Genomic DNA, 11,247 nt, shown 5'->3' with positions numbered 1-11,247 from the left:
CATAAACAAACACTGTGTATGACTTCTGTAAGTGGTAAAAGCAGATTATATTATGTGCACTGGCTGTATTTACCACTATTGATTGGACTCTGCTTTAATTGCTTTTCCCTCTATCTTGATACGCTCAACAACAACACAATTATAGGTTTTGCGACGTGTTTCACTCACCGATATCAGCACAATGCAGTGCACGAGGACCTCTCTCTTCCAGTCCCCGTCATCCATGCCTGAACACAGCCAAATGAAAAATGAGACACCCCATGTGAAAGATGAATTTCAATCCACTACACCTGTGCCACCCCAGCAAATGAAAGGACTGATTGCCTCCAATTGCATATTTAAAATGCTTAATTCCTCCATTAAGAAGCCTATTTACATGAATTAGGGACAATTAGCATTTTCAGACCCACTTCAACTTTGTTCGCCCCCATCCATTAACATTTGAAAGTGTCGGCTGGCAGACACAAGAAAGCCCCTCCATCTGATTTGTGCTGACCCCCTATGACGGCTGCCTGGATAGACTTTTTTATCTGCACCACCTCACTAAGGATGGGGGAGGGGAATGGTGGGGATAAACTCTGCGACTATTGTAAGTCACCTCATTATAGTTAATCAACAAAAGCCAGTGAATAAAAGACAACAGAATGAAGGGCAAAGGGACGTCTAATCTAGAGAAACTAAGGTGAAAGTCTTCCACCTCAAACACCTTTTATCTAATGGATATTACATTCATTTAATGTGTCTGCACATTGCACACTGAACAGTCGAGGGAAAACGAAAAGGAAAATCTGCGGCCTCTGAGCTGTCAGCAGTTAAGTGGAAATAATGAGGGAAAAACTTGATAAAAGAGAGGAAGATGAGTTTCAGGGTGTGCACCTGTCAGGTTTCTAAAGTTATTGGACCTTCTAGCAAATTCCAGTCAACACAGTTAAAATTAGGTCTCAGTGAAGACTCACAGCCTTGGTTATTTTCATTGGTCAGCAATTACAGCCTCTGATTCAAACTGCTTACACATCCTTAAGATGAGCTTTTTGATGGAGAAAAGCTGTCATCTTCTAATGAAGATGACAGAGGCTGTCGCACTCTCTGGAGAATTTATTAGGAAAAAGGGGCCTCCCATCATGTGAGTCACATGTAATGCGTTTTATTGCTGTAGTCACAGGGAAGCGAGGAAGAGAGAGCTTGTTTTGATGATTATATTCACTCTTGGAAATACATTAATATCTCTTTGAGTTGCATAAATCCTTGTGTGTATGTCCATGCTCATGTGTATGTGTGTGTGTGCATGAAAGAGAGGGATAGTTCTAGCATACATTTTCGGTATCCATCTGTAACACTGTATATGTGTTTCAATGGTTTTCAGTGGTTACTGTTGCTATAACTCATGTGTACATCAATTAAATGATGCAAGTGGTCATAAATCACTTCCAAGTTTCTGCAGTAAAATGCACTTTTTTTCTGTGAATATGATTCCTAATATTGGGATATATTTTCAAAGGTAAAAATTTATGCAGCCTCTTCCACCCTATAGTCCCAATGGGTGAAGATTGCAGGACTAAACATCCAGGCTTACAGGTGTTACATCAGGTCAGTGATGTATGTTTAGACCTGTGTGATATCCATAGAAAGTCAAGAATCTTATCTTAAAGTTATTAAACTACTTCCATAACCACCAAACCCAAACTAAGACAATAACTGATTAAAATACCAGAGTGGGATTCCAAAAAGCAGGTTTACTGGTTTAGCTGGTTAACCTAGATCTAAGCTGTTCTTGGGTTTTCTATTCCAAAATAGCTAATCTATATAAATTGATACGGAAACTTGTGGTTTGAAAATAGCATGTTAGGGGGTAGGTTTTGTTAAGCATATGCCAAACTTATCGTCAGCATAATGATTTGTACGGTCACCAAGAGCAGGGTCATATCTGTCAGAACTACTTGAATTAAAATAAAGGAACAGGCAACACTGTTTTCAATATTTTTAGTTATTGTCTGGCAACTTTCCAACTGCATGCTTCATTACCTGAAAATAGAAACACTTTCTTATGCAATGTCATCATTCACTGAATAGCTGCTCATGTTGGCCTTTTAAAATGTTAAGAGCATTTTTTTGTAGTTTGTTATATAATAGAATAGAATAGAATAGAATAGAATAGAATAGAATAGAATAGAATACATGACATAACAAAGCATATATATATGTATGTATGTAAGTGATCATTTTTCCTCTCATCATAGTCCTCAAGCAGGACCTGTAACCATTTTATCTTCCAAATCATGATAGTTAATTCCTAGCTGGGATTGTGGAACATATAGTGTAGGTTAAAAATGCACGCAAAGTGAAATGTTAACACAAATAATGGATCTCTGTGTCCACCAAATAGTACATAAACCGAAAAACAACACCTCTACTGAAAGCACACATTGCACAGATTATAAAGATTTGATTGGGCAATGATAGCTGTGTAATTCTGCAAACACAAACATTTCTCACCTTGCCATTGATGATAGATCAAGTTGATGTAAAAATTATTTCAGCATAATTTCATGCATTTCTACGCTTTAAGTATGAGGGGTTGGGCCAAGCCAGTCGGCCAATCACAGCCAAAGTTATAGCCTTGGAAAATTTAAACATGCAGAACATTTTACATCCACTAGCCCACCCACCATGGTATACACTGTGGTATATTTAAAAAAAACTTTGTGAGGCATGCATATGAAGTTTGTGTCATTGCTGCCTTTAATGTATTATGAAATGCAAAATATGTTTAGGTGAGGAAAAATAAAATTCTGAAATTTTTCTCGTGTTCCTATTATTTCACCTCATATAAAATCCAGCAAGTGTTACCTTTATTTGGATACCAAAAAGGTTTATATAGAATGCATAATCATAAAAAATAATCACTACTTTCTGTCATTTTTAAGCAGAAATCCGCAAAAGACAATTGAAGCATAAGAGGCTATCATATTATTTTATGTTTTGCAGGATCTCATCATAAAAAAAGTAAAAGGAGCATCTTAAAAGATTTTAGCTATCAAATTACTTTTACAGAGGTCTCAGACTCTAACAAGTTTATGACTGTTCGTTCACACACATCACTGGGAAAGGCCTACTGGTGCAACTTCTAAAGCTGTATAAAACCATTACCGTGTACTATTTGTTCCAGCAATCACTTGGTTTAGAATTGAAGCATCTCCAGATAACTGGCATAAATGACATATGTTTCAGGTCTTTAAGAACAAGAACATTTTCTGAGATCAATGTTTCCAGGACTCCCAGAAAGAAATATTAAAACCCCTCTTTGACTGTAAAAGACCTTTAAGAATATTTAACAGATTCTGAGGGGTAGTGCAGTGTTCTACTATGCAATCATGTCTGCACAAATATGACAAGCCAGTGAACTTTTACACAAGCTTGATTCATTTTCTGAATGTCTTGTTAAAGCAGATTATTTCAATGCAATGAGCAAAGGTGTTTGGGGAAAAAAAGAAACGAAAACAACCCTTATTAAATTGTCAAGCATGGAGAGAAATCCACCATGCTTTCACGCCTGTGTTGTTGCTACAGTAGTAAAGAAGAAAATGGATTGAAAACTGAAGTAACTGTAAAGGAACTGTAAAAAAAATAGAAATAAACTTACATAATACATAAAAATGTGTGTTGTACTTAAAATAGACAAGACATGATCATTTCTAATTAAGGAATACTTCATCCTGGATACCTGTAGATCATTGTTATTTCAGAAAGAGGGAGAATGGTAAGATTCAGGAAAAATGTATTCTGATTGGTCAAATTACCAAAGGCTTGCAATATCTCAGGGCCCTCTTCATGAGTAAAGCACAATTGAAATGGGAGATTGACAGGCAGATTAGTGCTGTGTATGCAATGATGCAGACTCTGCATTGGTCAGACGTGATGAATGAGCTGGACCAAAAGGTAAAGCTCACAATATACCAGTTGATCTACATTCCTACTCCCACCTGTGGTCATGAACTGTGAGTAGTTTCCAAAAGAAAGAGACTGTGAATACAAGCAGCTGAAATAGGTTTCCTGTGCAAGGTGGACACTAGAGGTGTAACAATATATTGATCCAAATCAATATATCCACTAATTTGTCTGGCAAAATAGTTTTAATTATTAAATTAAATATTTGAGATCATTCACAAAAAAGTGAAATTATATTTTAGTTGCATTACAAGAATTATTGCAGTGGATGGCAACTGGCAGGCTGCGGGCCCACCATCAATAATGTCTGGCCCGCCAGATTACATTGATAAAAGCTGCAAGAGTTATTTGTCAATGCGTGGACATGGTGCTGTTTACAGCGCTGTGTTAAAAGAACAGAGTGGCTCTTTTAGGAATGGTCGAGGTAGAGAAAGGAAAGTGACAGCCATACAACATGTCAGCTGCATCCCTAGCAAAGGAAGCTAGCTGTGATTTTTTAAATAACTTTATGGAATGTATGTACAGATTCACCAAAGGCACATACTCATTGCAACTGTTTGTTAAAAGTTAGCCGATTGAGCTAAACAAAAATAAAAAAAAATTGAAAATAAAACCTGAATTTTAAAAATAACCTGAAAAATAAATCCATTTTTAAAAAGTATTAATACATCAGATACAAAAGACAATTACTTTAACCTGCTTTATCATTAAACTGTCTGTTTAATGATCATTAAACTGTCTGTTTAATGATAAATGCTTTGTAACAAGCTTTAGAAATAAACATCACACATCCCTTTCTAGTTCCAGCAGACTCCTGTGTCTGTGTAGAGGGAGTTTACCACCAAGCTTTTCTTCCTCGGTTTGGTGGCAGAAGGTTTAATGGCTGTTTCTGTTGGAGGTTTCAGACAGTGGAGGGAACAGACCAGAGCAGTGTGGTGACTAAACCATCACAGAAATGTTGCACTTAGGACCAAAAACACCAGAAAGACGAGGAAAATAACTGGTTTTGTTGGAGCTGATTGCTGATGTAAGAGCTGTGTTTAGTTTGCCTTGTAAAATAGCTGCTTCATACATATGGCCTGGTGTGAAGTTTAATTCCGACATCTCCCTAACCCCTGCGATGGACTGGCGAGCTGTCCAGGGTGTACCCTGCCTGTGGCCCAAAGCCAGCTGGGATAGGCTCCAGCTTCCCCGCGACCCTGAATTGGATTAAGCGGTTCAGAAAATGAATGAATGAATGAATGAATTTGAGTATCATATGATGTAATATATAAATATATGTATCAATGAAATAGAATAGAATTTAGTAGGAAAAGCAGGTTTTAACTGAGCAGAGGTCATTTTGGCCAGCCATTCAGTTGGTCAAAAAATTTTGGCCAGGCCAAATGTAGTTGCTAACCCCTCCTCTAAGAGCTATACCAGCAGGAGCTTTGGTTTCAGGTGGGACACCCGAGCTGGACAGGTCTTATGGTGGAGACCTGACAAAGTACACTCCAATTCTTGGGAGTTAGACTATACTAACAACCCATTCCTGTTAAGAAAACTCTTAACAACAACAAAAAATGAGTTGATGCATGATGCATACAAATGATGCCCCTTCACATTTCAGCCTGCCTCCTCATGTGCATTCATAGAGCCAACCTTAGTTTTGAGTGGTTGAAGAGAAAACAAATGGATACTTTTGGTTGCAGAAATGTATCATTAAATTATTAGGTACTTAGCTATCTTTTCAATCTTTGTACTCATGATGTTTCTACTAAAATATATTTTGATGCCTAATGCCAACAAAACACACACATCGGAAACAGTTTTACTTACCATTTGAGTTTCAGACTCACCGCTCACTTGTTTCCGTCTCTACAAGTGTATTAAAAGAAATAGGAATCATACATGAGCAGACAGATGCAGATGCTTCTTTTATTTATAATATTTTATCTTATCTTTATTTTGAATCCATCAGTTCATGTTAGTAATGAATACAAAGCCAACCATTGTATTCTTCTCATGGAATGTAAACTGTAACACTTCACCTCTTACACTTTAACATGCACTTCCTGCAATATTAACCACAACCGGTTTGGATTTTATATTTGCATCTTGTATTTATGTATTGTTGTATTGTTGTGTATGTCATGAAGTAATGTTTTGCTGTGTCCTTTGTTACTGGTTTCCTGTTTTATTTTGTAGGTTGTTCCTGTTTTGCCTTTGTCTGTGTTCAGTAGTTCACCTGGGTTCATTCAGTTAATCGGTTTTACCTGTGCCTCGTTGTGTTCTGTGTATTTATACACCTGTTTTGTCTTGAGTTACTGGATCATTGTGTTAGTTCCCAGTGTAGTTCTGTTCTTATTAACTCAGTCCTAAATCTGCAACCCCGTTTTCTCATCTCTGCGTTTGGGTCCACACCTTCACCGACACCGTGACAGTGTATTGTTGAGGTTTTTCTGTGACCTACCAGTTGGCAACAGATGTAAATTAACATCAATGCTAAGTCTATACACAATTACATTTTTTTTCTTTTACTTTTGTACATTAATATACAATATGTCTCTACAGCATGCAGTACAAGAGCCTTCGTTTCCAAACATGATTGGCTTATTGCACACACCTCCTACAGACCCCTGGTGTAAGACACACTGTGGAAGGCAGATGTACCAGAACTGGACCCCACATTTGGGATACACTGTGAGTGGATTTAGGTTTAACATCTAGAAACATCCTGATTGAAAGCAAATCCCTTACAGTTTTCTTCATAGGCTACATTTAACTCCAAGGATGAAAGCAATCATTGACCCCACGTGATTTTTTTTCCCCTTACAAGTAGTGGGCAGTTTCTTTTGTGTTTTGGGAGTGTCCCCATGGCCATTTTCTGGAAAGCAGTTGTGCTGAATCTATCCTAGACATTCAAGATTAAGCTGCCCTAATTTCCAGTCATTCTAATTCTAAATGATTTGTCCAAATTAGGTCTGACATTAAATGAAAATAATCTTTCTTCTTTTTGTTTGCTTGACTATTTGTTTCTGACAAAATGCTGGTCAAAAAAGAAAAAAACTCCCATGGCACTGAGACAAAGATCTGACTAAAGGAAACTAAAACCTTACATGAAACTCTATCTCTGTGACCCAACCGGATCAAGTTCTGACTAACAACCACATTTAAGACCTGACAAATGTTTTGTTTTATTTTATCAAGTACTAATTGTTATCTGCTAAACTCTGCCTTTTCCATATTATGGCCATGAAATTTAATTCAGTTCAATTTAGCTTTATTTGTATAGTGCCACTTTACAACAATGTTGTCACAGGGCACTTTACAGACACATCATTTCAAGCCAATTCATACATATCCTATAAGAGAAACCAACTGATTGCATCGAGTCATGACTTCGATCCAGTCCCCCACCCTGAGCATGAACGAGGCGACAGTGGGAAGGAAAGAACTCCCTTTTAACAGGAAGAAAATCTCCGGCAGAACCCGGCTCAGGGTGGGCAGCCATCTGCCTCGACTGGTTGGGGTGGAGAGGACAGGAAAGACAGAACAACATGTACAGCTGCACTGATTGAGGAAGACCTGCTGAAAAAGGAGAAATGTGTTAGAGATGGCAATATTGTCATATATTTATACATTAATACATTAGAAAAATGGAGCAAGGTCCCTCTCAGTGCATCAGTGTGTCCCCATTGCTACATAAGTAATAGATGGCTAGACTACCCCTAACTACAAGAGCATAACCTGGACAGTTGGGTCCCGCACATGTAGACTCTATGCAGACTCCATGCATAAAGAAAGCATGCATAAAGCTGCTGAAACTGCATGAATAAAGATAACCTTAAAGATAAACATGTTGACCGTGACCATGCAATGCTTAGATTATCAGGGTAAGATTTAAAGTATCATGCAAACAGATGACAAAAAAGGCAACTTTTTGCAAATTAACTTAAAGTGTTTTTAAACCAGACAGATTGCTATAAACTCCATGATTAATTTAATGTTACCTTTGAATGAATTAATATTATACTACACCAGTTAGCAACATTAGAAAACACCGGCAGGAAAAGTGAGTAACACAGCTCGTGATGGTGAAATGAAATAGTATATGGGAAACCAGGAATTCACATGGATGTCACTTGTGGACTACCTAAATGTTTTTTTCTAATTTTTTTCAGACCTATTACATTCTCTTCTAACCTCTGCATACAGAACAGCAGACCCTGAAAAATATAAACATTTAGCAATGACTAAAAGAACATGATACAGTGTGAGGTGTTCACCCAGCATTCAAACTCTCCAGATAGTAAACAAATGGGATCTGGTGGTATCTGTGGAAACAAACTCAAACCAGAAAAAAAAAAAATCCACCTCACAACCTTTAGGAACCAGATGATCTACTGCTTATGTCCCTGTAACGAACAGATGTTTCAGGACCCTCCCACCAAAGTTCTTTGTCCACTTCCTGCCTAAGGGTCTATACAATCTTTAGCAGATGTCATTCTGTTATTGCTGATCAGTATTTGTTGAAAAGAGAAAATACAGTTATTTCTGCCGAGTAATTTACTAAGAAAAATCCATTCCACCTAGTAAATAGTTTTTATTGCTGCAGAGCTTTGCTTTTAAAGTTTGAGAGGCAAGCAGACTCAGTTTGAAATGGCCAGGTCAGAAGTTTAAACACCAATTTGTACAACAAGCAGAAACATTGTTAGTAAGATTGTTGACCCTCAAGTTTTAAACACTGCTCTACAACTACATTTGCAAGCAACCTGAAAAAAACTACACAAGCTGAAGAGGATGGACTGACTCATGCGGCCCTGTAAACCCCTTCCTTCAACGCTGTAATCACAGTTGGCAACCTAACAGACAAGCTAAGAGTTGCACAGATCTGATCTTTTAGGGATCTGCCAAAAGTGAAAGTACAATTGGGCATTAACACTTGATCCCGTACAAAACCATTTTTCTTTAGCGCTTTCAGTGAAAAAGTTTTCCCTGAATGACCCACAGGATTTAGATCATGAACGTTTCAGTTTCATAATCAGCAATCTGTTCAAGATTAATACAAACCAATTCTAACAACATGCTGCACAGTCATGCACAAACACATGTTGTTATAATAAAAACAATGCAGCCTATTTGAAAGCACGTATTGTCTGTATTACAAGGAGAAGCCATACAATCATAATTGTACTATTGATTATACATAACTCACTTTGTCTGATTATGATTACAATTTAATATTGACTTTCCATGTGCAATGAATTTACCCTCTTGGTGTCACTCTTGTTGACTCGTATGATCTATGATTCATCAATACAATTGATTCTTCCAAAGTTCATCCATCCATATGTGACTGGCGCATCACTATTTTACATTAAAAAAAAAAAAAGATTGAGGGGAGGCAATCTGCATGTCAGCAAAATGTCACCATAATTGAGCTTGGCTGATGTTATTGTTCTTTAACGAAGTTCTGACTGTTTTATAAACAGGGCTGGGACAAGACGCATCAGTCACAAGGGAGACTGTTAACATTACCAAGGACAAGAGCACCTCGCATTTAAAGAAGCAGCTGATACACACACCCTCATATGTAATCTGAAAGCACTTATCTTTCTCTCTCTCTCTGTCTCTGCCCATCCTTGTATTGTGTCACACAGCAATGCCAGGAGGTGTGTTTACAGCCTAAAGAACAAAAGGAGAATCTGTAATAATACAACAGCTCACAAGAGTGACAGCACACTGAGGCTAATTGGGGAAGGGGCCTGTCACTGATTACACAGTTGCATTGTCTGTTTGTATGTCTGAATGTGTGTACACCTGTCCCTGCCTTGCATGGGCTCACGACTATTCAGTTCGCACACCCCTGTGCATCCCTGGCAATTGCTCTGCTTGTGGACACCGCTGTGACAGTGCACTGCCCTCAGAGGTCTCTGGATATCCAGTGTAAATCCAGCCGTGTGGAGCTGTGGAAAAAAAGCTAATAATATGTTATTGCAGTCCAGGTCCCCCTGTCGCCTCTCCATCAGAGCACCACTGTCACCTCACACATGGACCGTGGTGTGATAATGGACAATAATGTGGAGTAGCTGAGAGCGAGAAGTCCAATCTGCCTCCTGAGTGGTAAAAAGGCTGAGAGGAAAGCACAGCACATATGCTGCGTACGAACTCCTGACTGTGAGGCCTGCATGTCATCCTCCCATAAACCGCTGGGCAACTCTACCACTGGCTGATCATCCTATTTCATGAACTGTAAAGGTTCAGTCTGGGCAAGAGGGGCAGGTTTTCTCCAGAAACATTTTTTTTCCCCCACCAAGAAGTAGCTGTAATTGGTGAATGCAACTCCACAGCGTTGTTTTATTACCATTTTCTAGATATACAGGAATGTAAACTACACATGAAGGGCCATTGCCTAATTGTTTCATCATGATGTGTTTATTCATATTTAATGTAGAGCCATTTTCTCCTGCAGAAACATGGTCATTAGTGGAAGCTTCACAAAGAAATAAATAGCGAGATTTGTTGCGAGAGAGTTTAACTCTCTCAAAGAGAATCTGAGATCATGACTGACTTCAGGCTTGTTTGCAGTCAGTGAAGCACTGCTGCACACAAGCATAATGAACTATTCTTATGGTTTCTTTGTTTAGAACAAAGTTTTATAAAATAACCTTCAGAGCATCCGTAACAACTTCATTTTCAAACCTAAACATATTAAATATGCTTCCTTTGATCAGCCTTGAATTTCTGGTCTTGCTCAGTGAAATGTTTGCCTGCAGAAAAATATAAGAACATTCAAAACACGAGCAGCAACAAAACAGCAAACATGTATAAAACAAAGCAGTTTTAACTTCCAGTAGGACTGAGGCCTCTAGTGGAAACTAAGCATAACTGAAACTTCTCTTTAAAATTGTTGCATGCGATAGTCCACTGAGGTGCAGTTTCCAGTTTGTTTGTACAATTGGTTAATGCATCCACCTTAGACCAGAGCAAAATGCAATTAAATTTCCTGTAGCTCCAGATCGTTAATGAAATGTTGTGATTAATATAAGGAAAAGTTAGCTCATTAAGCATCACAGCAGCTTCTACATTAATCAGATTAGAGTGTTTTTATTACAACAAATTACAGTCTCCTTTCTAATTGTAATTATTGTAACACTGAAAGGGCACAAGGGGCATCTTATTTTCTATCAGATGATTGAATTCTCACCTCCTTTCCCAAGTTGTATTTTGGTGCGTGACCATGCGCTTTGTGCTTTTCCAAGCCTCTTGGGACCAATTCACATTATTTACTTGACTGTGACCCCGTATCACGACCCCTCA

This window comes from Telmatherina bonti (assembly GCF_933228915.1).
Source record: "Telmatherina bonti genome assembly, chromosome: 1".
Taxonomy (NCBI): Eukaryota; Metazoa; Chordata; class Actinopteri; order Atheriniformes; family Telmatherinidae; genus Telmatherina; species Telmatherina bonti.
This window is presented reverse-complemented; position numbering follows the sequence as displayed.